The 21,005-nt window shown below is 47.5% G+C and overlaps 1 protein-coding gene and 1 long non-coding RNA gene across 13 annotated transcripts in view; one reads left to right on the plus strand and one right to left on the minus strand.

The window, feature by feature from the left end:
• The first annotated feature begins 476 nt into the window (after positions 1 to 476).
• The window catches only part of LOC128930596 (protein FAM156A/FAM156B), a 33,078-nt gene continuing 12,549 nt past the window's right edge, over positions 477 to 21,005 (plus strand). For 2 of the 12 annotated variants that reach the window (XM_078363922.1, XM_078363929.1), the window contains exons 1-5: positions 587 to 1,611; positions 3,187 to 3,270; positions 3,864 to 4,201; positions 5,970 to 6,058; positions 6,329 to 6,431. The gene's annotated coding sequence lies outside the window, so the exon portion shown is untranslated. Of the gene's footprint in view, positions 1,612 to 3,186; positions 3,271 to 3,863; positions 4,202 to 5,969; positions 6,059 to 6,328; positions 6,432 to 21,005 lie in introns of all 12 variants that reach the window. The other 10 variants (XM_078363914.1, XM_078363927.1, XM_078363918.1 and 7 more) reach the window with 8 other exon arrangements.
• LOC144581189 (uncharacterized) lies at positions 14,986 to 19,227 on the minus strand. Its single transcript, XR_013531739.1, has 3 exons — positions 18,793 to 19,227; positions 17,560 to 17,776; positions 14,986 to 15,160 (listed from the first exon to the last, which is right to left on the minus strand). It is a non-coding gene; the product is annotated as an uncharacterized LOC144581189 (long non-coding RNA).

Raw genomic sequence — 21,005 nt, forward strand, 5'->3', positions numbered from 1 at the left:
TGTCTTTAAAGGGTGCATATACCGCTCATGCAAAAACAGTAAATAACGAAAATGAAACATTAAATAACGGATATGAGACTGTAAATAACGAAAATGAAACAGCGGGTGTCCCTTCTCAGGGACACACCCTAGCGCAAAACTCCCAGCCAATCACAGGAGAAATCGGCCTCCTCCCATCCCTCCAGCCCAGTTCCCTGGTCCCTTGCCCATGAAGTAATGTTTGCCTTCCAATAGCCTTCAGAAACATTCGTCCAGTCCACAAGACGTGCTCCCAAGCGGGCCGCTCCAGGAACACAGAGGCGCACCTCCAGAAGGGGGCAGCCTCCAAGCCTTCTCCCTTCGCAGCGGGCGCAGCTCTCGCACAGACACCCGCTAGCTCCCTCTCCCGGCTCCCCGGCGACACGCGGCAGCCAATCGAAGGTCCAGTTTTTCGCCAGTGTCGCATCCCTGTGACGTCACCCAACCCCGCCAACGCCGACTCAAGCCCGCCATCGCTTCCTTCCGCGCTACTGCCCTTCTAGCCAGCCGGAGGATGGCTCTTCTCGATGGTCTTAACCTTTCAATTCCAAGCAGGCTGCGCTGGGGCGTGAACGGCGGGAACCCGCTCATGAGCAAGAAGGCGCATGAGAGAGCCCGAGAGAGACTGAGAGCGAGCAAGCGCGCAGGAGAGACTGAGAGCAGGTTGCAGGGCGGGGTGGGAGAGACACTTCCAGAGAGACAGAGCGAGATGCTGAGATCTAGGCTGTCCCCTAGCACAGGCCAGTGTGTCGTGGGACTCGAATCCCTGGGTTGGGGGCGGCCGGGAGTGGGGCTTTCAGAGGAAGTGGGTGGTTTTCACTGTTTTGCTGTCGCCCTTAGCTCCCCGCTGTGGGAATGGCGGTGACGCAGTCTTTGGGTGACGTTGTTCTCTTTCCCTGCTTAGGGATGGCCTTTTTTAGCGGAGAAGGAGAATGCTGAGACTTGCCACGGGCATTGGTAGCTGGAGGGACTACATTTGGGCTATAATCATTTTTCAACAGGTTTAGAAATCACCATGTTCGCCGGGCGTGGTGGCTCACGCCTGTAATCCTAGCACTTTGGGAGGCCGAGGTGGGTGGATCACCTGAGGTCAGGAGTTCAAAACCAGCCTGGCCATCATGGTCAAACCCCATCTTTAAAAAAAAAAAAGAAGAAGAAGAAAGAAAGAAATCACTGTGTTCTTGGCATCACCTCCTTCCCCACCTCCTCTTCTCCCGCACAGCAGGAGACACCGTGTCTGGAGGGTTTTCAAGGAAGACTGCGTTGTCCCTATTGAAACAAACTGTCCCACAAGGTTTATTTCAATAGGGTCATGTGACAGAGAGACGTTCAGGATGTGACATATGAGTAGACATGTGTTTAATGGGCACTGTGATTCCTGTATTCATGTGCAGTGAATGGTCCAGGCCATTTGTGTCCAGTAGCTGCACAAGCTGTAGGGTCTCATGTTTAGAGAAGGAGGGCCTCTCTGCCCTCCACCTTGCTGGAGTACAGGCCACCATGGGTGGTAGCCCTCTGTGCCATCAGAAATGTAACGCTCTGAGTACTCATGAATTTCCAGCTGTATCTCCAATGCCATTTCCCTCTACTAAGGTATCCCTGTTGGATGCGTTGGATTTGTATGTGGCTGTGAGAGTGGTTTGGTGTGTTTTGCTCAAAAAAGGAAAGGGGAATGGCCTTGCTTGGCTGGGCTTAACAGGATACTAGCAATGGAGAGAGAAAGGACTTATGTATTCCTTTTTTTTTTGAGACGGAGTCTTGCTCTGTCACCAGGCTGGAGTGCAATGGCGCAATCTCAGCTCACTGCAACCTCCACCTCCTGGGTTCAAGCGATTCTTCCGCCTCAGCCTCCCAAGTAGCTAGGACCACAGGCGCATGGAACCACACCCGGCTAATTTTTTTGTATTTTTAGTAGAGACGGGGTTTCATCGTGTTGGCCAGGATGGTCTCGATCTCTTAACCTTGTGATCCACCCGTGTTGGCCTCCCAAAGTGCTTTGATTACAGGTGTGAGCCACTGCACCAGGCCAAGACTTCTGTATTCTTAGGAGAAGAATTTTAACAACTCCCTGTCAAAGGGGCAGTGTGTCTTACCTGGAACGCTTTGGCATTTAATAAAATGTCCTGTGAATACTTTTCATAGGGAAGCACTGTTTTTACTATTTCTGGTTAGAACCGGTTACATTTCAAATCATAGTTCAGAATTCGTGAAATACCTGAGTTAACTCTACATGGCAGTAATCCATTTCCTTTCCTTAGTGTGTGGTTGAAAGATGAATTCCAGATAAGTGTTCAGTTCCAGGCTGGGCAATCGTGCTTGGCACGGGAAATTTAGGTTCTTTAAGGGAAAGGCCTGATATGCTAAAACAAAATGTATACCTTATTTAGCCGCTTATAAGAATATGAAGATAAAGGGGAGCCACAGGTAAGTATATGCCAGTGAATGCGAATTAAAACAGGTGGCAATATAAAGAGAGATTGGTGTCACAAATAGTGGAGTGACTTCTGTATTTCAGCAGACGTCAGTGAGAAATGGTCACCACCACTCCCTAGATGTGTGACCTTGAGTGAGTTGCTTAATGTATCTGATCCTGTTACCTCATCTGCAACTGGGGCAGATAATATATATCATGCCACACCTTGGGAGAAACTTCCTACCACCTGGGCTATGGTGGTTTTGACTTTCTCTTTGTCAGAAGCCCCCCTTCTGCCCCCCCCCACCACCATGGTTGTCTTTTTGTTTTAATTTGTTTTGTTTTGGGATGGTGACACTGTGTCACCCAGAGCAGACTGCACTGGCCTCAACCTCCTGGGTTCAAGTGATTGTCCCACCTCAGCCTCCCCAGTAGCTGGACCACAGGTGTACAGCATTGTGCCTGGCTGATTTTTTAAACTTTTTGTGGAGATGGTAATCTCACCCTGTTGTTCCGGCTGGTCTCAAACTCCTGGGATCAAGCAGTCCTCCTGCCTCAGCCTCCCAAAGTGCCTGGATTAGAGGTGTGAGCCACCATTTGAGGCTCCTTAGACAGTATTTTATTCCTCAAACTGAGACTAGGCCTTGGGATGGGGCTGCATTGGACAATTCACTGAAGGCACTGCTGAATGAAGTGGGCCCTCAGTAGATACTGCACAAATGTGACCTGGCCAGTGAGGTTATTTTCTTTTGTAGGTGAAAGGTGTAGCACTCACCTGACCGACACCCATAGCATTGACCATATGAACCGAGCGACCTGACTGCCTTGGGTGAGTCTAGGTAAGCTCCTTCCTCATGAGAGGAGACTCGCCCTTTCTCTTACTCTTGCTGCTCTGGACACTCGTCTTCGTCCCTCCCTGGTGCCCCTCCCTGGACTCCCAGTTGTACTCCTGCTGCTTTTCTGTGTACTCCCCTACTGGGAGACCCCTGATGCCAGCACCACACTTCACTGCTGTCTTCATTTTCATTCTCTCTTAAAAGGGGGCATTGCTGGCTTTCTTACTACCTGTTCTTTTGTTACAAAGCTGCTAAGAATTTTATCTCCTTCACTCCAGACCCAGTAGGATAGAGATGATCTGTGTAGACATCAAAAAGAATGTCTGTGAGCCATGTGTAGGACAGACTATTGCATCAGTCTGTGTGGCATTGCCTGGCTAAGAGTCAGACTCCTTTGCCCTGATGTGGCACGAGACTAGAAACACAGTTTTCAACACCCAGAAACCTTGCACAGATCTTAATCATTGTGCAATAGGATTTGCAATCCTTGCTGTAGGATTCTGCCATTTGTAGAAAAAATCCATAGTTAATTGGGATTATTAAATGAAATCTGTGTCTTTAAGCTGCAGTAAATGCACTTTATATACCCTCTGCAGACTGCCATCCATGGGGCTCATCACTGTGACTCAGCGTTTGGTCATCCAACCATGTGGAGATCACTACAATTCCACAAGTGTTCCCTGCCCGCCTTCTGCCTGTGAGGTCAACTATCCCATCCTGAGGACACAGGGATCTACTAGATGTGTTTCCAACCTTTCAGGAGAGACCACGGAGCCTGGTGAGGGAGATACACCTGCAAAGAGAACTTCAGTGCAGTAACAGCAACGGTCATAGCCGGTGTGTTCACGAACTCATGAGAGATCACACTACCAGCATCTCCCGCTTGATTTCCCCAACAACAAACGGCTTATCCTGGAAATGATCCCTTTGGTAGGTAAGTTGGATTCCCCTTACTGTTTCCCCCAGGCATGCAGAGCTACAAAGCAAATTGACACTGGTATGTTGTGTCAGAGTGGAATCCAAGAATGGAATGCCCTGCAAGTGATGTGATTTCTAAAGCAGTCAATAAATCTTTGTAAGTTTCTGGGTGAAGCAACACACAATCCTCCCTCAGTTCACAGGGAAGTGATGTGTATGGAAAGAAATCCAGTTTACTTAGGACTCTGGAAAAAGTTGTTTGCCTCCCTGTAACCTTCACCCCACAAATGCCAGGAGCCACTTCTAGTTATTTGAACATCCAAAGCTGCCGTTGGAAATGTCTAGAATGCCCCAAAGTGCGTGATGATATTCTGATTATAAACCACAAGTTTAGGATTTAAAAGAAGTATCCTAGAACTTCTTAATTACATCAAAAGGATAGGAACGTTGCAGTCTGTACAGAGGAAACAGCACGGTAACATGGGGAAGGACACAATGTTCCCCAGGAGGGGTTGTGGGAACCTTGTTCCTCTGTGTTACTTTCGGTGATAAGAAAATGTTTCAAGGCCAGCTGTGGTGGGTGGTGAAGCTTCATGTCAAAGGGCAGCCACTGCCATAGGACACTGATGCTCAGGATGGTTCTGTGGTGGTCATGACTCTGGGATCCTGGGACGGATGTCCTCCTTGGTGAGCACAGCCCTCTCCAGGCTGGGACAAAGGAGGAAGGGGCCAGGCTAGGTTGTCAGGCTGCCAGGGACAGCTGTCTGCTGTGAGAGAAGGAGAAGGACAGCTGAAGGGAGGAGAGGGGAGTCGAACTCCTCAGGTGAGGGGCAGATGTCTGTTAGTGAAGGGAAGACATTGGCCCTAAGTCCTGTCATTGCTCTAGGCTCCTGTGGAAGGAAATGACAGTGTAAGAAAGAAACCAAGGCTGGTGGGAGGGGGACAGTAGCTTGCATCTCCTCCCGTCCTGTGTGTTCAATGGTCCCTGAGAGGAGCCCATGCCATTTTTGGGATCTAAAAGGTCATTTCCTGGCACCCCTTCATTCACTGCCCATGAAGAGAAGGGATTCGAGATAAACTGAGGCCTTCAAGGAGAAAGGCCAGACAGAGTTGTGAGGCCTTCTCAAAAGTCCCTCTGCCCTACCCTTATGGTGAGTCTCACACTGAGTTCATCATGTCCTGTGTTCCTGTGTACTCTAAGGTCACTCTTCTCAACCTCATGTCTCTCCTGGGAAGAGACAGCCAGCCTTGCTACCAAAGGGATTTAATAAGCTTTCTGAAAGTTCCTTAGGCTGAGCAGCAAATTTCCAGATCCTAGGACACCATTGTGGCCACACTACATGAGATTCACTGGGTGTGATCCTGGAGTCTGCACTTTTTTTTTTGAGACAGAGTTTTGCTCTGTGCCCAGGATGGAGTGCATTGGCATGATCTCGGCTCGCTGCAACCTCCGCCTCCCCGGTTCAAGCAATTCTCTTGCCTCAGCGTCCCAAGTAGCTGGGAATACAGGCACATGCCACCATGCCCAGCTAATTTTGTATTTTTAGAAGAGATGGGATTTCTCCATGTTTGTCAGGCTGGTCTCAAACTCGCGACTACAGAAGATCTGCCCGCCTCAGCCTCTGGAAGTGCTAGGATTACAGGCTTGAGCCACCGTGCCCGGCCTTGGAATCTGCACTTTTAAGATCCTAAGTTCTAACTTTCATGGAAACATGTCTGAGCAATACTAGAGCAGGGGAATAGTCTCCTTTCCCAGTTACACAGCTTCTTTCTCCTTTGTGAAGGTATAGCAGGGACAGGTTCGTGTGTTCTCTGATGTACAAACCCAAGACCTTCAGGCGAGGAGACCGACGCTGACATGCTGCCTGTTATGGTAATGACACACTCAGGGCACCGTCTCCAAATGATACCCAGACCAATCCTCTCAAGTCTCCATCTCTTAAAGATTTGTGAAGAAATCAAATATCTATTGTCTGTGAAGTCCCATGCTGTAAAATGCTAAATATTTTGCAGTGGTCTTTGGAACTTACCCTTGGTTGCACAGTGGAGTTTTCATGATGCCTGTGGCCCTTGGCTCCACCACTCACTGCTGGGTGATGTGGAGAAAGTTCCTTAACATCTCTGTGCCTTCTTTCTCCATTAGTACCACGGAAATACTACTAGTAACGTTGTCTACTTCTTGGGGCAGTTTAGAGCACTGACTGTGTGAAGACATGTACAGTTGTCTGGACAGTCCCTGGCATACGGTAAGTTTCCAATCAATTCTAAGCTGTTTTTGTTGCTGTTCCCTCGTTTCCCTGGAGCATGTTCTGGAGAGACAAATGTCAAGTCTACCTTTGACCCCTTGAATGATGTGTAGATTGTCTCTTCAGCTCTTCAGGGACTCAAGGTCTGAGTCTGTGGGGCGGGTGGGGGGGGGAAAGGCATATTTTATTAGCATAATGAATATTCAGCTCTCCCTATGGGACATTTTGGAGCCTAAATACAATACTGGGGTTTCATCCTCATGAGCTTGTATGGAAAATTTGAATGGAAATTCCTCTAGGAAATTAGAACTCTAGTGACCTCTCCCTGTGACTTGTATAATGCTTGGACAAGTAAGTGGGCATTGGATAATCATAGCACAAAAGCATATAAATTTTTAGAAACATTTTAAAGAGTGAAATTTAAAGGCCAAAAATTATTATCATGTAGATTGTTCTATTGCTATTAGTTCTATTAAGTCCAACTCTCCTCCATCAAATTGTGAAGATCTGAATCCGATGGAGATACGAAGCTGTTAGCAGTTAATTTTCATCAGTGGCATTTTATTTTTTGTATACTGTTCACCTCGTCTGTTATATCTTGTGTTGATTACTTCTACCATTAATATTCGTTGTCGGCTAGGCATGATGGCTCACACCTGTAATCCCAGAATCTTGGGTGGCCAAAGCAGGATTGCCTGAACCCAGGGGTTTGAGACCAGCCTGGGCAACATGGTGAGACCTTGTCTCTACAAGAATAAAAAAGTAAGCTGGGCATGGTGGCTCATGGTTGTATCCCAGCTACTCAGGAGTCTGAGGTGGGAGGATTACTTGAGCCCAGGAAGTCAGGGCTGCAGTGAGAAATGAATGCACCACTACACTCTAGCCTGGGCAGTGGGAGTGAGACCCTGTCTCAGAAAAGTAAATTCATTTTTCATCTAATGAAAGACTGATGGTACTAATATTTTCTGAGCTACATCATGAGAAGTTGGTATCAGTTTATTCAGATCCAGAGTGAGAAGAAACGGGCAATGGGGAAAGAGAGTGGAGTGTGGAGGGCAGGTGAAGGTGTGCGGGAGCGGGGAGAGGGGTCTGGGGCAGACGGGGCGAGGAATAATGGGGAAGAGCAGAAAGCAGAAGTTCAGAGATGTGAGAATAAAAGCTCACGCTTCTGGATACTTGCTATGGGCCAGATGATTTTAGTGCACTCTGCTCCCACGCTTTCTCTCTCTCTCTCTCTCATTCTCTCTCTCTCTCTCTCTCTCTCTCTCTCTCTCTCTCTCTCTCTTCATTTACATACATTTATTCATCTTAGGCTATATATATATATGACTATATTTTTAAATTATATGTATGTATATCTAATAACAGTCATTTAGTGCTCATGGCAACACTGTCAGGTGTGTGTTCCTAATGTTACTCTCCCTTATGACAGAAAACGAACTGTGATACATAGCTTAAGAGACTAAAGAACTTGCCCAAAGTCACGTCGCCAGCAAGGGCAGAGTCAGATTGGTACCCAAGTTGGAGAGGGGCATATAGACATACCCAATCTGACCCTGACACTCTAGAATGCACTGCAGTATGGAATGGTAGTCCAGATCAGAAGACAGGTGAAAGCATCCAGCAGCATTTGAGATGACATTATCTGTGTGTGGATTGAACATGAGGTCTCTTGAGTGCATTTGATAATACAGGGTGGTGCGTCATTAGCAGGAAAGCACAAAGATGGCCTCTGGTGCATATCAAGCTTTCTGTATGTGTTTCCTACCATGGATGTTAGCAGTGACATCCCTGTCACTGTCATTATGGGAAACAGCTTTGGTATAATATTAAACAAAACAGCAGATGCAGTATTATAAACACACTACTTATTCTCCAATTGTATATATTTTTTTTAAGTGCATAGAAAAAAGCCTGTAAGGGAATGCACCACATATGAAGTGTTGTTGTCTACGTGGGAAACTCTCGATCATTTTGAAATAACATTCCTTTCACGGTTTTACTTGCATTTTCTTTGTTATTATTACTCAGCCACTGTTTCTACAATAATTTCATTTTTTGGTGACGTGATCTGTTGCACAGGCTTCAGTGCAGTGGCACGATCTCAGCTCACTGTAGCCTTCGCTTTTTGGGTTTAAGCAATTCTCCTGCCTCAGCCTCTTAAGTAGCTGGGATTGCAGCTGTTCACACCCCCGTCTGGCTAATATTTGTATTTTTAGTAGAAACAGGGTTTCACCATGTTGGCCAGGCTGGTCTCAAACTCCTGACCTTGTGGTCTGCCTGCCTCGGCCTCCCGAAGCGCTGGGATTACAGGTATGAGCCACTGTGCTCGGCCAATAATTTTTAAAATAGATGTTCTGAAGACTCATTCTTTGAGGTGTATTGAGGATTAGGGGTAAAATGTGTTTTGATATCCTTATCAGGAGGAAAACCAGTCAAAGACCCTCAGCAGCAGCATTTAAAGCAGAAGAAAGGTTTGCGGTAGGGTAGAAAGGGCAGTGAGGGAGCAGAGTAGTGCAGATGGAAGGTTAGCTGAAGACCCCAGGCACCCTGAGAATGCCACTGTCGGTACATGTCAAAATAAACCAAAACACCCGCATGTCCGTAAGAGGAGGCTGCTGCGCTATCGAGATGGAGATCTTTATGAAGTCTCCTTAGACCTTTCCTCTCCTTCTGCTCCTTTGTGTTGTTGCTATAGTTATTTTAAATATAACACAATCCTTCAGATTCAGGGTACAAGACACCAGTATGCAAAAATCAATTGTTTTCTTCTTTATTTTATAAATGGGCATAAGAATTGTACATATATATGGGGCAAGTAGTGATATTTTCATACAGATAATGTATAGTGATCAAAGTAGAGTAATTAGCATGTGGATTGTCTCAAACATTCATCATTTCTTTGTGCTAGGAATATTCAATGTCCTCCTAGCTATTTCAAACTATATAATATATTAATTATTTATTTTTTCAAGACCGAGTCTTGCTCTGTCACCCAGGTTGGAGTGCAGTGGCACGATCTCAGCTCACTGTAACCTCTGCTTCCCAGGCTCAAATGATTCTCCTCCCTCAGACTCCTGAGTAGCTGGGATTACAGGCAACCACCACCATGCCTGGCTAGTTTTTGTATTTTTAGTAGAGACAAGATTTCGCCATGTTGGCCAGGCTGGTCTCAAACTCCTGACCTCAGATGATCCGCTCACCTCGGTCTCCCAAAGTGCTGAGATTACAGGTGTGAGTCACCACGCCCAGCCTACATATTATTGTTAATTATAGTCATTCTACAATGCTATGGAATGCTCTGACTTACTTCTCCTATCAAGCTGCAATTTTGAATCCTTTAACAGATCTGTCCCTATCCCCACCACCCCTTACTCTTTCCAGCTTCTAGTATCCTCTGTTTTGCTTTATATATATATAGATAGATATACACTTTAATTTCTAGGATAAATGTGCAGAACGTACACGTTTGTTACATAGGTATATACGTGCCACAGTGGTTTGCTGCACTCATCAACCCATCATCTATATTAGGTATTTGCTATAATGCTATCCCTCCCCTATACCCCCACCCCTCAACAGACCTCAGCATGTAACATTCCCCTCCATGTGTCCATGCGTTCTCATTGTTCAACTCTCACAAATGAGAACATGTGGTGTTTGGTTTTCTGTTCCCGTGTTAGATTGCTGATAGTGATAGTTTCCAGCTTCATCCATGTCCCTGCAAAAAACATGAACTCATTCTTTCTTATGGTTGCACAGTATTCCATGGTATATATATGCCACATTTTTTTTATGAAGGTTATCATTGATGGGCATTTGGGTTTGTTCCAAGTCTTTGCTATTGGGACAATAAACACATTTCTATGAGATCAGCATTTTTTACCTTTCAAATATGAGTGACAAGGTGTGGTGTTTAAGTTTCTGTTCCTGGCTTATTTCACTTAACATAAAGCCCTCAACTTCCACCCAGGATTGCCGAGAATGACAAAATTTCCTTCTTTTTTAGCGCTGAAACGTATTCCATTGTGTACATGTACCACATTTTTTTCATCCATTCATCTAGGCTGATTGCATAGCGTGGCTATTGTGCATACTGCTGTAATCAGTGTGGGAGTGGAGATGTCTCTCTGACATGGCTGATTTCCTTTCTTTTGAATAAATGCCCTGTAGTGGGATTGCTGGATCATATGGTGGTTCTATTGTAGTTTTTGGACAGACTTCCCTATCTGTTCTCCCTGGTGTCTCACTAGTTTGAATTCTCACCAATAGGGTATGACAGTTGCCTTTTCTCTGCATTCTTGCCAGCATTTGTTATTTTTTGTCTTTTTGACAATGGGCATTCGAACTTGGTGAGATGATAACTTATTGCGGTTTTACTATTTCTTTTCTTTTCTGGAGACAGGGCCTCACTATATTGCCCAGGCTGGTCTTGAAATCCTGAGCTCAAGCATTCCTCCTCCCTTGGCTTCCTAAGTAGCTGGGACTACAGGCCTGCTCCATCTCAGCCAGCTATCACTGTGGTTTTGATTTGCAGTTCACTGATGACTAGTGATGTTGAGCTTTTTTATATATATTTCTTGGCCATTTGTATGACTTCCATTGAGAAATGTCTATTCAGATCGTTTCCCTTTTTGAACTTAGATGGTATTTTTTGCTGTTGAGATGTTCGACTTCTTTGTATATTATGGATATTAATATTCTGTCTAATGAATAGTTTGCAATCTTTTCAATCTTTCATAAATAAGTAAATATGGGATTTTCTTTTTAAAATTTTTTTTCGAGACAGGATCTTGCTCTGTCACCCGGGTTGGAGTGCAGTGGTGCAATCAGGGCTCACTGCAGCCTAAACCTCCTGGGCCCAACCCTTCCTCCCACCTCAGCCTCCTGAGTACCAGGGACTCCAGGTGCTCCCAGTTAATTTTGAATTTTTTTGTAGAGAGAGGGTCTCGCTGTGTTGCCCAGAGTGGTCTCCAACTCCTGGCCTCAACTGATCCTCCCACTTCAGCCTCTAAAAAGCTGGGATTACAGGACTGAGCCATTGTGCCCAGCTTGAATGTGGGATTTTAGGCATTAAGCAGGGACAGCTGTTTGGGTGAGTGTAATTAAGGAGCTGGGTTCTTCAGTCAGAGAGCATCCCACCAGGCATTCACTAAGCCCAGACCGTGTTCAGAGCGCTGGAGGAAATGCTGGAAATGCGACACTGGGCTCCTGTGGTCCTACGGCAGTGCACGTCCACCAGGGAATCAGAGATGGCCACTGAGTATGTCCCCAGGAGCATCAGGCCCACCGGCCAGGCCCACCTGGGACTCAGTCCCTGAATTCCACAGCCTAACAGCTGTTTTCACCCATGAGCAAATAGTTCTGCCTTAGGGCTGGTCTAGAAGAGATGGGGCAGGGGGATGTCTATTCTCCTTCCCTTTGGACAAAGCCCTGCAGCAAGCATGGATGCCCTCATGTTACGTCTCCTATAAAGCAGAATCAGGCATTGAGAAGAGGGGGATGGGGCTCTCGTGACGTAGGGATGATGGTTGGCTGGAGACAGCAGCGCCCCTGAGTGTCAGCTCTTGGTCTGTGCCACAGAGCCTCAGCACAGCATGGCCAGCTGCTTCAGCCTCCATCCACTTGAGCTGCCTCTGCTTCACTCCCTTGCAAAGGATCTGCAGGTGTGCCTCTGTTCCGGGCCATAGAGGGCACAGGGAAGCCAGGTGTCCGCTATGCCTCCTGAGTGCACTTGCCCAGGAGGCTAAAGCAGAGTTGTTCAGGGCAGATGAAGAGGATATGGACAAGCAATCCCAGGGCTGGGGGAGGCTTCCAGCACTGTCATAAGCAGCACAGACCCATGCTCTTATTCCATCGGGGCACAGGCACCCCTTCCCCACACCGGGACAGTGGCCCCTCAGCAGAAGGGCAGCTGGGGCCTTAGGGGCACAGGGTTCCACTCCATGATGGCATGAACCCTCCAAACCTAGAATGGACCCCCATTTTGATGGGGAAAGGGCTCCACTATGTGTGCAGGGCTGCTCCGGCCCTCCTGAGTGTGGTCTAGTCCCAGAAACAGCCTCTGAGGCAGAACCTGGGGTCTCCCTTCACCTGGAAAACAATAGGTTACTCGGCTGCCTGGGCCTGGGTCCTGAGATCAAGGGTAACTCCGTAAGGACAGAATCTGCCCAGAAATGCTCTCCCTAATCCTCATTCCTTTCCCCACCTCATTACTACCTTTGACTCTGTTTCTGTTTCCCTCTGTCTCTGTGTCTGCCTCAAGAGGGTGGGTGATCTCTTGCTGTGACTGCATCTGACACGTGTCCTGTACCAAGTGACTTTTTAGGTGTCTCCATTGCAAGATGTCATTCTGCTGAGCTCTTTCAGGCTCTGTGTCCAGATTCTGAGGTCTCTGACCAATTTGGAGGGCAGTGTCCCAGGTCGGCAGTTCTCTGAGCTGTGGAGGGCTTGTGTCCAGGGTGACAGTCCTCTGGGCTGGTTAGGGTTTTCTCCCAGCGTGTGAGGTGTCTGATCTGCTTTAGGTGTTGTGTGTAGAATGCAAGGCGTGGGAGCAGTTCTGGATTTCAGGAAGGAGGGTTTGAGCTCTCCGGAGTGTCTGTGTCAAGGATGGGACACAGTAGCGCCCCCTGGGCTCCATATCCTAGGTTGTGAGAACACTGAGGTTATTCCAAACTCACAAAAGATGTCTGATCTGTTTGGGGTCTTGTGTCCTAAGTGTGTCCTCTCTGGTTATGAGTCCGCACCCAAGGGGTTGAGGCTGCTGACATGTTCAGGAGTTGCTGTGTCTCAGGTTGTAAACTCTCTGCTGTATGGGAATGGCGTGTCCCACACTCGAAGGTCTCCCAGGCGTTTCTTGCAGGTCACATTGTGCCCACGGCCTCTGTGTTCCCTGTCCTGGTCCCCTCAATTGTTTCTGTGTCTACATCTCAGGGTGGAAGCACTATGGTTTTGTGGGCTCCTGAGTCTGTGGTGTAAGGTCTCTGAGGTAATTGGGTTTCTACATAGCAGGTTCTAAAGATGCTCACATGCACCAGGGTCTGGATTTTAGAATCTGTCATCTCCAAGCAGATTTAGTGTCTGTGTCCTTCACAGAGCTCTCAGAAGACTGTGAGTTATGTGACCTCTTGTGTTCTATATTAGGTATTTGCCATAATGCTATGCTTCCCTAGCCCCCCATCCCTCAACAGGCCTCGGTATGTTGTGTGTCCAGGGTTGAGGTGTCTGAGCTGCTGGTTCCTAGGTTGTTATCTGGGTTTTCTATGCTGTTTGGGTATCATGGGCTTTGTGAGCCGCCCTGTGGGGTCCCTGAGGTATTTGAGTGTCTGTGTCCAGGGTAGGACATTTCAGATATGGTGGGAGATGTTCTCCTAGAGGGAGGCCTCATCTGTCTTTGGTTCTCTTTTTCAGGGATTGGAATGTCTGTCCTCTTTGGGAGATCATCTGCAGCATGTGAGACATAATCACACAACAAATTTCTGACATGAGGTGTTTGTGACCTTTTCCTGATGTTTGGGTCTCACCCTGTGCAGTCAGTGAGAGCTTTTCTCAAGATGGCTTTCCCAGACTTGTCCACTCCAGCCCCGCACAGCCCAGCTTACTTATCTAGACCCCTGACTTTACACGGCCAGCTTCCTTCATAGCTACCCTGGGGTTGGAGTCATGCGACTGTTTTGATAGTCACAGGTTCCCCTCAGTACCAGTTGTGGCGACCTCAGTGGGGGAAGAGTTTCTTTTGTGTCTTTGACAAATGATACAGAGCAGGGACCCCCTCTCTCAGGGATGAACAGTACCTCCCATGTAATCCTGGGTCGTGTGGTCTGTCTCCTGCTAGACATCATTGACACCCAGAAAACAACCTGGATGCAACGTTCCTGTTGCATCTCTCCAGAACACATGCCTCAGACCAGGATCCCCTGTGCCCTGGTGGGATGGCAGGAGACGCTAGCTGTTTGGATCATCTTCCCAAACCCTAACTTCACTTTTACATGATAAGGATCTACAGAGTGGCCCCTTCCTCACAAACACACAGAGCTTCTGAATGCAGGATTCAGGGCTAGGGAAGAGAGGGGAAGCAGGTAGATGCTATCTGTGGCCAAGGGGAAGGTGTAGGCCTGAGACCGTGTCCGCTGGGATGTATGAGTAATGTGTACAAGTCATTCAAGAGAAACATGTGTTGGGCTGAAGAAAGTAGAAACTACCCCCAGCATGTCCCCTCCATCTCTAAGACATGCACAGATTAATTCTGTTATTTTGTGAGGCTCTTTGCACTATGATGCAAGGATGCATAGAGGACTCAGTCACACGGGGGAGAACGAGACCCTGAATGGTCTCACAGTCTAGTGGGGGAGGCAGATGTGTTCCTTCAGGCAACAAATATGTATGAAGGTCTTCTATGTGCCAGGCACTGCTTCAGGTGTGGGGAACCAAATCAACAGAAATCCCTGCCCTGAATCTGATGTTTCCCAAGGGGATGTAGTAGGTGGCAAACAGCAAACCCTCCACAAGGGAATCTAGGAAACGTTAGAAATTATGAACCAAAACATACCCAAGAAAGGTCTCAATCAATTTAGAAGTTTATTTTGCCAAGGTTAAGGATGTGCCCCTGATACAACCTGAGGAGGTCCTGATGAAACAGCTCCAAGGTCGTCAGGGTACAGCTTCGGTTTATAGACTTCAGGGAGACATAATACATCAATCCATGCATGTACATTGTACATTGGTTCAGTCTGAAAAGGCGAGACAACTACAAGTTGGGGGAAGGGGTGGCGTCTTACAGGTCACAGGTGGATTCACAGATTTTCAGATTGGCAGTTGTTTGAGTTTATCTAAAGACCTCCAATCCATAGGAGGGAGTGTCTGGGTCAAGATAAGGGGTTGTGGAGACCAAGGTTCTTATTATGCCAATGATGCCCCAAGGTAGCAGGCTTCAGAGACAATAGACTGTAAATATTCCTTATCAGACTTCAAAAGGTGCTGGACTCTTAGCTAATTCTCGCCTAGATCTGGAAAAAGAGCCAGAAAAGGAAAGGGATTCTCTACAGAATTTAGACTTCCTCACAAGAGATGGCTCTGTGGGGCTATTTCAAAATGTGTCAAAGAACTATATTGTTGGGTGAAATACTTCTTTCTGGGCCTATTTGTCATGTGATGCTATACTAGTCAGGCTGGAACTTGGTGTCTTATTGCTACAGTTTTAAGATCTGTGACTTACCATAAATGCTGATCAGTTGTACCTGAATTCCATAGGGAGAAGGGTTTAATGATGCATGTCTGACCCACCCTTCCCATCATGGCCTGAACTAGTTTTTCAGGTTAACTTTGAAATGGCCTTGACTAAGAGGAAGGGTCCATTCAGATGGTTGGTGGGTGGGGCTTAGAATTTTATTTTTTGTTTACAGAGGTGATGGGGGCTGTGTTAAAAAGAAAAAATATCCAGATGGTGGTACAGGGACTGGGAATAAGGGGAGGTTACTTATGACACAGAGTGACTGGGGTAGCCTGGGTTGAGAAGGTGACATTTTCTTTTTTTTTTTTTTTTGAGACAGAGTTTCGCTCTGGTTACCCAGGCTGGAGTGCAATGGCGTGATCTTGGCTCACCGCAACCTCCGCCTCCTGTGTTCAGGCAATTCTCCTGCCTCAGCCTCCCGAGTAGCTGGGATTACAGGCACACGCCACCATGCCCAGCTAATTTTTTGTATTTTGAGTAGAGACAGGGTTTCACCATGTTGACCAGTATGGTCTCGATCTCTTGACCTCGTGATCCACCCGCCTCGGCCTCCCAAAGTGCTGGGATTACAGGCTTGAGCCACCATGCCCGGCCAGAGAAGGTGACATTTTCACAAAGATGTGAAGGGGGAGGAGTCAGGCAGATATCTGTGGTGAAGGCCTTCCAGATAGAGGAACCAGTTGGGAAAAAGGTCAGAGGCTGAGTCATCCCGACATAGCCCACACACCACAAGGACACCAGCACACCAGCAGGAAGCTGAATGGAAGGCAGGAGGTGCCACAGTGACAGGGACAGGACCCTCTTGGGCCAGGTATGCTTCTGCTCTGCCAGTGAGATGGAAAGGGACAGTGAAGAGCCACAGATGCCAAAAGCACATCTGTACAGCCTGCATAATTCAGGCATAAGAGGGACCCAGGCAGGAGCAATCACAACCAGTAGGGCTTGGACAACAAGCTAGGACAGGCAAGGGCGGCTGACACAGCCCACTCGGAACTGACAGACACACTCATCCAGGTGTTCATGTCCTTGTCGCCGTGGACATCTGTGTTGCAGCCACAGAACCACATACTTGATTAGGAGGCTGGAACCCAGTCAACAGTCCTCCTTCCCAAAAGCCCCTAGGGGAGGCCCACATGCACTTGCCATTGGATACTCAGACAGTTTGGTGAATCCATCACTGTAGTCCCACTGGGAGGCCACAACTGAGCCTGGTGGAGTAACATATTGGCCGAAACATATCTAAAAATTCTGGCCGGGTGTGGTAGCTCACACCTGTAACCCCAGCACTTTGGGAGGGTGAGGCAGGCAGGTCACTTGAGGTCAGGACTTCAAGAACAGTCTGGCCAACATGGTGAAATGTCATCTCTACTAAAAGTACAAAAAAATTAGCTGGGTGCAATGGTGTATGCCTATAATCCCAGCTACTTGGGTGGCTGAGGCAGGAGAATAGCCTGAACCCAGGAGGCAGAGGTTATAATGAGCTAAGATTGTGCCACTGCACTCCAGCCTGGGTAACAGAGCGAGTCTCTGTCTCAAATAAATAAAGTTGTAGCCTCTTTTATTAGGAGTTCTGGAATTAGGGAGGAGAGTTACAGCCCTCCTCTCAGACTCCAAGGGAAGAGAATGTCATTGCATAGATGTCCTCTGTTCACTCGGTTCTCCTGGAGCATTTCTAATGCACACAGAGCTGCTACAATCATAGCCATTACTGACCAAGTACCCTGGGTGAAATTCCTTTATTAACCAAATTAACTTGTTCTGAGCGCTGACTGGACACTAGGAACAGGGCAATGCTTTCATCCATATCCTTGCCAGCAGATGACCTCCACACTGGAGAACCATGACAGAATTCAACCCACAGTCCCCCTAGAAGCACACAAGAGAGCAACCTACCCTCACCTGAAGGATGTGTGTGTGCAACAGTTGGGTCGACAGACTCTTCAGAAGAGGGGAGGTGCAGGCGGCAGACACTTTGATTCTGCACAGCTTACAGCCCAGAGAGCCGAAGAACAGGAGAAGCCAGATTTCCATCCTCAGTCTGTTGATCAACTCCACAGCTGTGTTGCAGCCACTAACAATGCTGCCTCTACTCTGTTTGCCTCTAGATTCTTCTTATCTGTTAAAGTGAGGATGGAGACATAATTTAAGGGGTGGATTGCAAGTGTCTCTGTGATAGGGCAAAGTGCCTCCTGGGGAGCCCCAGAAGCCAACCTCAACTGTTAGCTGTGAGGCAAGGGACTCCATGCTGTAGCAGGAGTGGTGGGAAACAAACCTTTTGAACACTGAACTGAGGAAGGAAGTGGCTTTTTATTTGGCCCAGAGCTGCAGGTGGCTACAGCCTTATCCAAGACACTCCCCAAGCCGCAGCTTCTCTCCCCTTTTATAGGCTTACAATGCTAAAGGGGGAACCGAGGCAGAACTATGCCATTGTTCATTTGCTGGACGTCCGACCTTACAATTTTTTTGGCTTTATTGCTTTGCTAATTTATATGCAGTGCGAGTGGGGACCAGGAAGGGAGGGGGCTTACAGAGACAAGACAAAAGCAACAAGCTGTCTGTTGGCAGAGGTGTTTCTAGGAGGGAACCTGGTCTGTAGAGATGTTGGGACATGAACCAGTGCCAGGCTCCCGCGGGCAGAGATAGCATTCATTTGTAGCTCTTTCAAAGTTAACAGATAGCAGAGATGCTTGGAATTAAAGAGGGAGTTATTTTCCCAGCTCTTTGGTATTTCTTTTTTTTTTTTTTTTTTTTTTTTTTTTCCGTCTTCACCCTCCTTCCCATCTGAAGGTTGGGGGAAAGAGGTAAAATTAAAGGAGGTGAGGGGGGTCTCCCCTCTCAGGGGCAGCTTCAGTGGGCTGTATTAGAACCTTGCAGGGTGGCTTTGTCCTGCCAGGGGCCTGGCTCTCACACAGGTGGATGTGGTGTCAGGACCAAACTGACTATCCCATCGCAGAATAGTATCTGCATCTCAGCAAGGGGAACATAAGCAAAGTATGTTGTCATGAGTTTAAAGAGGCCTGGCCTTGGAGTCTGAGAGAACCCACATGTGAGTCCTAAATCCAGCCTTTTCTGCTTCAGCGCCCTGACCTCTTTCAGTGTGGTTCTTTATCTGTAGATGGGGGTGATACTTACCTCTCTGGGTCTTTGGGAAATCAACACTGTACATGCATGGCACACAGTAGGTCCTCAACAGCCAGGCTCCAGGAAGAGCTATTCCCACTGTGCCATGTTAAGGGCACATCAGCGTGGGGGCCAGCGTGCTGGGACTGTGAGTCCAGTGTACCCTCAAGCCGGGGTTCAGGCTTGGGCTGCCGGTGGCAGGACCAGGGCCATTTCCATATTTTCTCTTTTATTGTCCACATGTCCAAAGCAGACACTTCCTTTCATACTCAGGTGTGCCATGCTAGGAGCTGACGTAACAGGCTGTAGTGAACGAAGCTAAGCCTCACAGTCCACTCTGTGGCAGGAAGGACCAGATGTGAGGCAGGTCCTCAGCCCACATCACTTCATGGTACTGAACCTGGGGCCACAATTCCAAATTCCATGTTCACACACAACAATGAGTCTATAGGAATAAAGGAGAAATCAATGTGTATATCTTTATTATTTATGTTTTTATTGTATATATTTAAGATATAAAACATGATGTTGGACAGGTGCAGTGGCTCACACCTGTAATGCCAGCACTTTGGGAGGCCAAGGCGGGCGGATCACAAGGTCAAGAGATTGCGACCATCCTGGTCAATATGGCAAAACCCCGTCTCTATTTTAAAAAAATACAAAAATTAGCTTGGCGTGGTAGTGCGCACCTGTAGCCCCAGCTGTTTGGCTACTTGGGAGGCTGAGGCAGGAGAATTGCTTGAACCCAGGAAGCAGAGGTTGCAGTGAGCTGAGATTAAGCCACTGCATTCTAGCCTGATGCCTGGTGACACAACAAGACTGTCTAAAAAAGAAAAAAAACTGCGATGTTATACACACAAACAGTGAAATAATTGCTATAGTAAGGCAAATGAATCTGTTACCTTCCTCAGTTACCTTCCTGCAGTCAATTCTTTGCAAGTAAACTTATCCCAAAAACCCTACTCTCACATGACTTTCCAATTGGTTGGCCCACTGGGGGAATTTTCATGAATCCCCATCATATGCTATTGAGTAAAAATAACAAACCCACTAAGTGTGCCTTTTGATCCATATCCTCCCTAGGTAAAGTAGAATTTGCTCTCCTTCACTTGAGAGCTGAAGGTAAGGAGGAATCATGCAGAGGGGGATGGAGCAAGTACAAGCCAGACAGAGGGAAGGTTGGGTGTGAGGTGGTGGACATGAGAGGGAGAGTGCAAGTGTCAGCCAACTGATGAACAGAGAGGTCTAGAATGTGGAATACTAAGGGTGGGTGCAGCAGGAGGAGACGTCTGCTACAGAGGATGCATTTGGGGATAGCCAGGGCCTGATGTCTGTAACCCAGCAGGCAGCCCTAGTAGAATTTGAGAAGGTTTGACATGACCAGATCAGCAGTTATGACAGGTGCCTCACTCACGCACTGGGACAGAGAATGTGTGGAAGGGGTCAAGACTGGCAGCAAGAGGATGAGCTATGAATTGTTCGTGGTCATCAAGGAGGGAGATGAGGGTGACTGGACTGGGGAACTTCCTGTGGTGATGGAGAACAGTGTGTGTGAAAATCTCACTTAGAAAGATGTGGGAGGTCGAGTCGGGCATGGTGGCTCAGGCCTGTAATCCCAGCACTTTGGGAGGCTGAGGCGGGCGGATCATGAGGTCAGGGGTTCGAGACCAGCCTGACCAACATGGAGAAACCCCATCTCTTAAAAAAAAAAAAAAAAAGTAAAAGGGGAAAGACGTGGGAGGTCAAACTGGCCTGGCTCCGTTACTGTGGGGGTGGTGAGAGAGAGCAATCAAGGATGGCTTTCATGATCTCTGGCACAAGCTGCTGGGTAGAAGGTGGTGTCTGTCACTTAGGCAGCACAGGAGGAGGGGCAGGCGTTCCGAGAGTGGAAGTTGGTGGGTTCACTTTGGGACATGCTGAGTAGTACTTGCTATGAGACTCAATGACATATGACTTGAATGACTTTGCGAAGCTGACCTAACCTTTGTGCCTCATCTGTAAAATATTATTTTTTATAAACTGCTGTTCATGGCAGCTTCTTCCAGGATTAAAAAGAAAGGTACTATTCATGTATCTGCTAGGAAAGACATTGTTGAATGTCACTTGATTGCTGAAATACGCCACGGTAAAGAAATCTCTGCACTTTCATGTTCTGGGAAATCGCTGACCACAAAGGACCAATATTCTCCCTGGGACTTAGATAAGGGTTGCTGGCTGTCCACTCT

Source organism: Callithrix jacchus, chromosome X (genome assembly GCF_049354715.1).
Source record: "Callithrix jacchus isolate 240 chromosome X, calJac240_pri, whole genome shotgun sequence".
Classification (NCBI taxonomy): domain Eukaryota; kingdom Metazoa; phylum Chordata; class Mammalia; order Primates; family Cebidae; genus Callithrix; species Callithrix jacchus.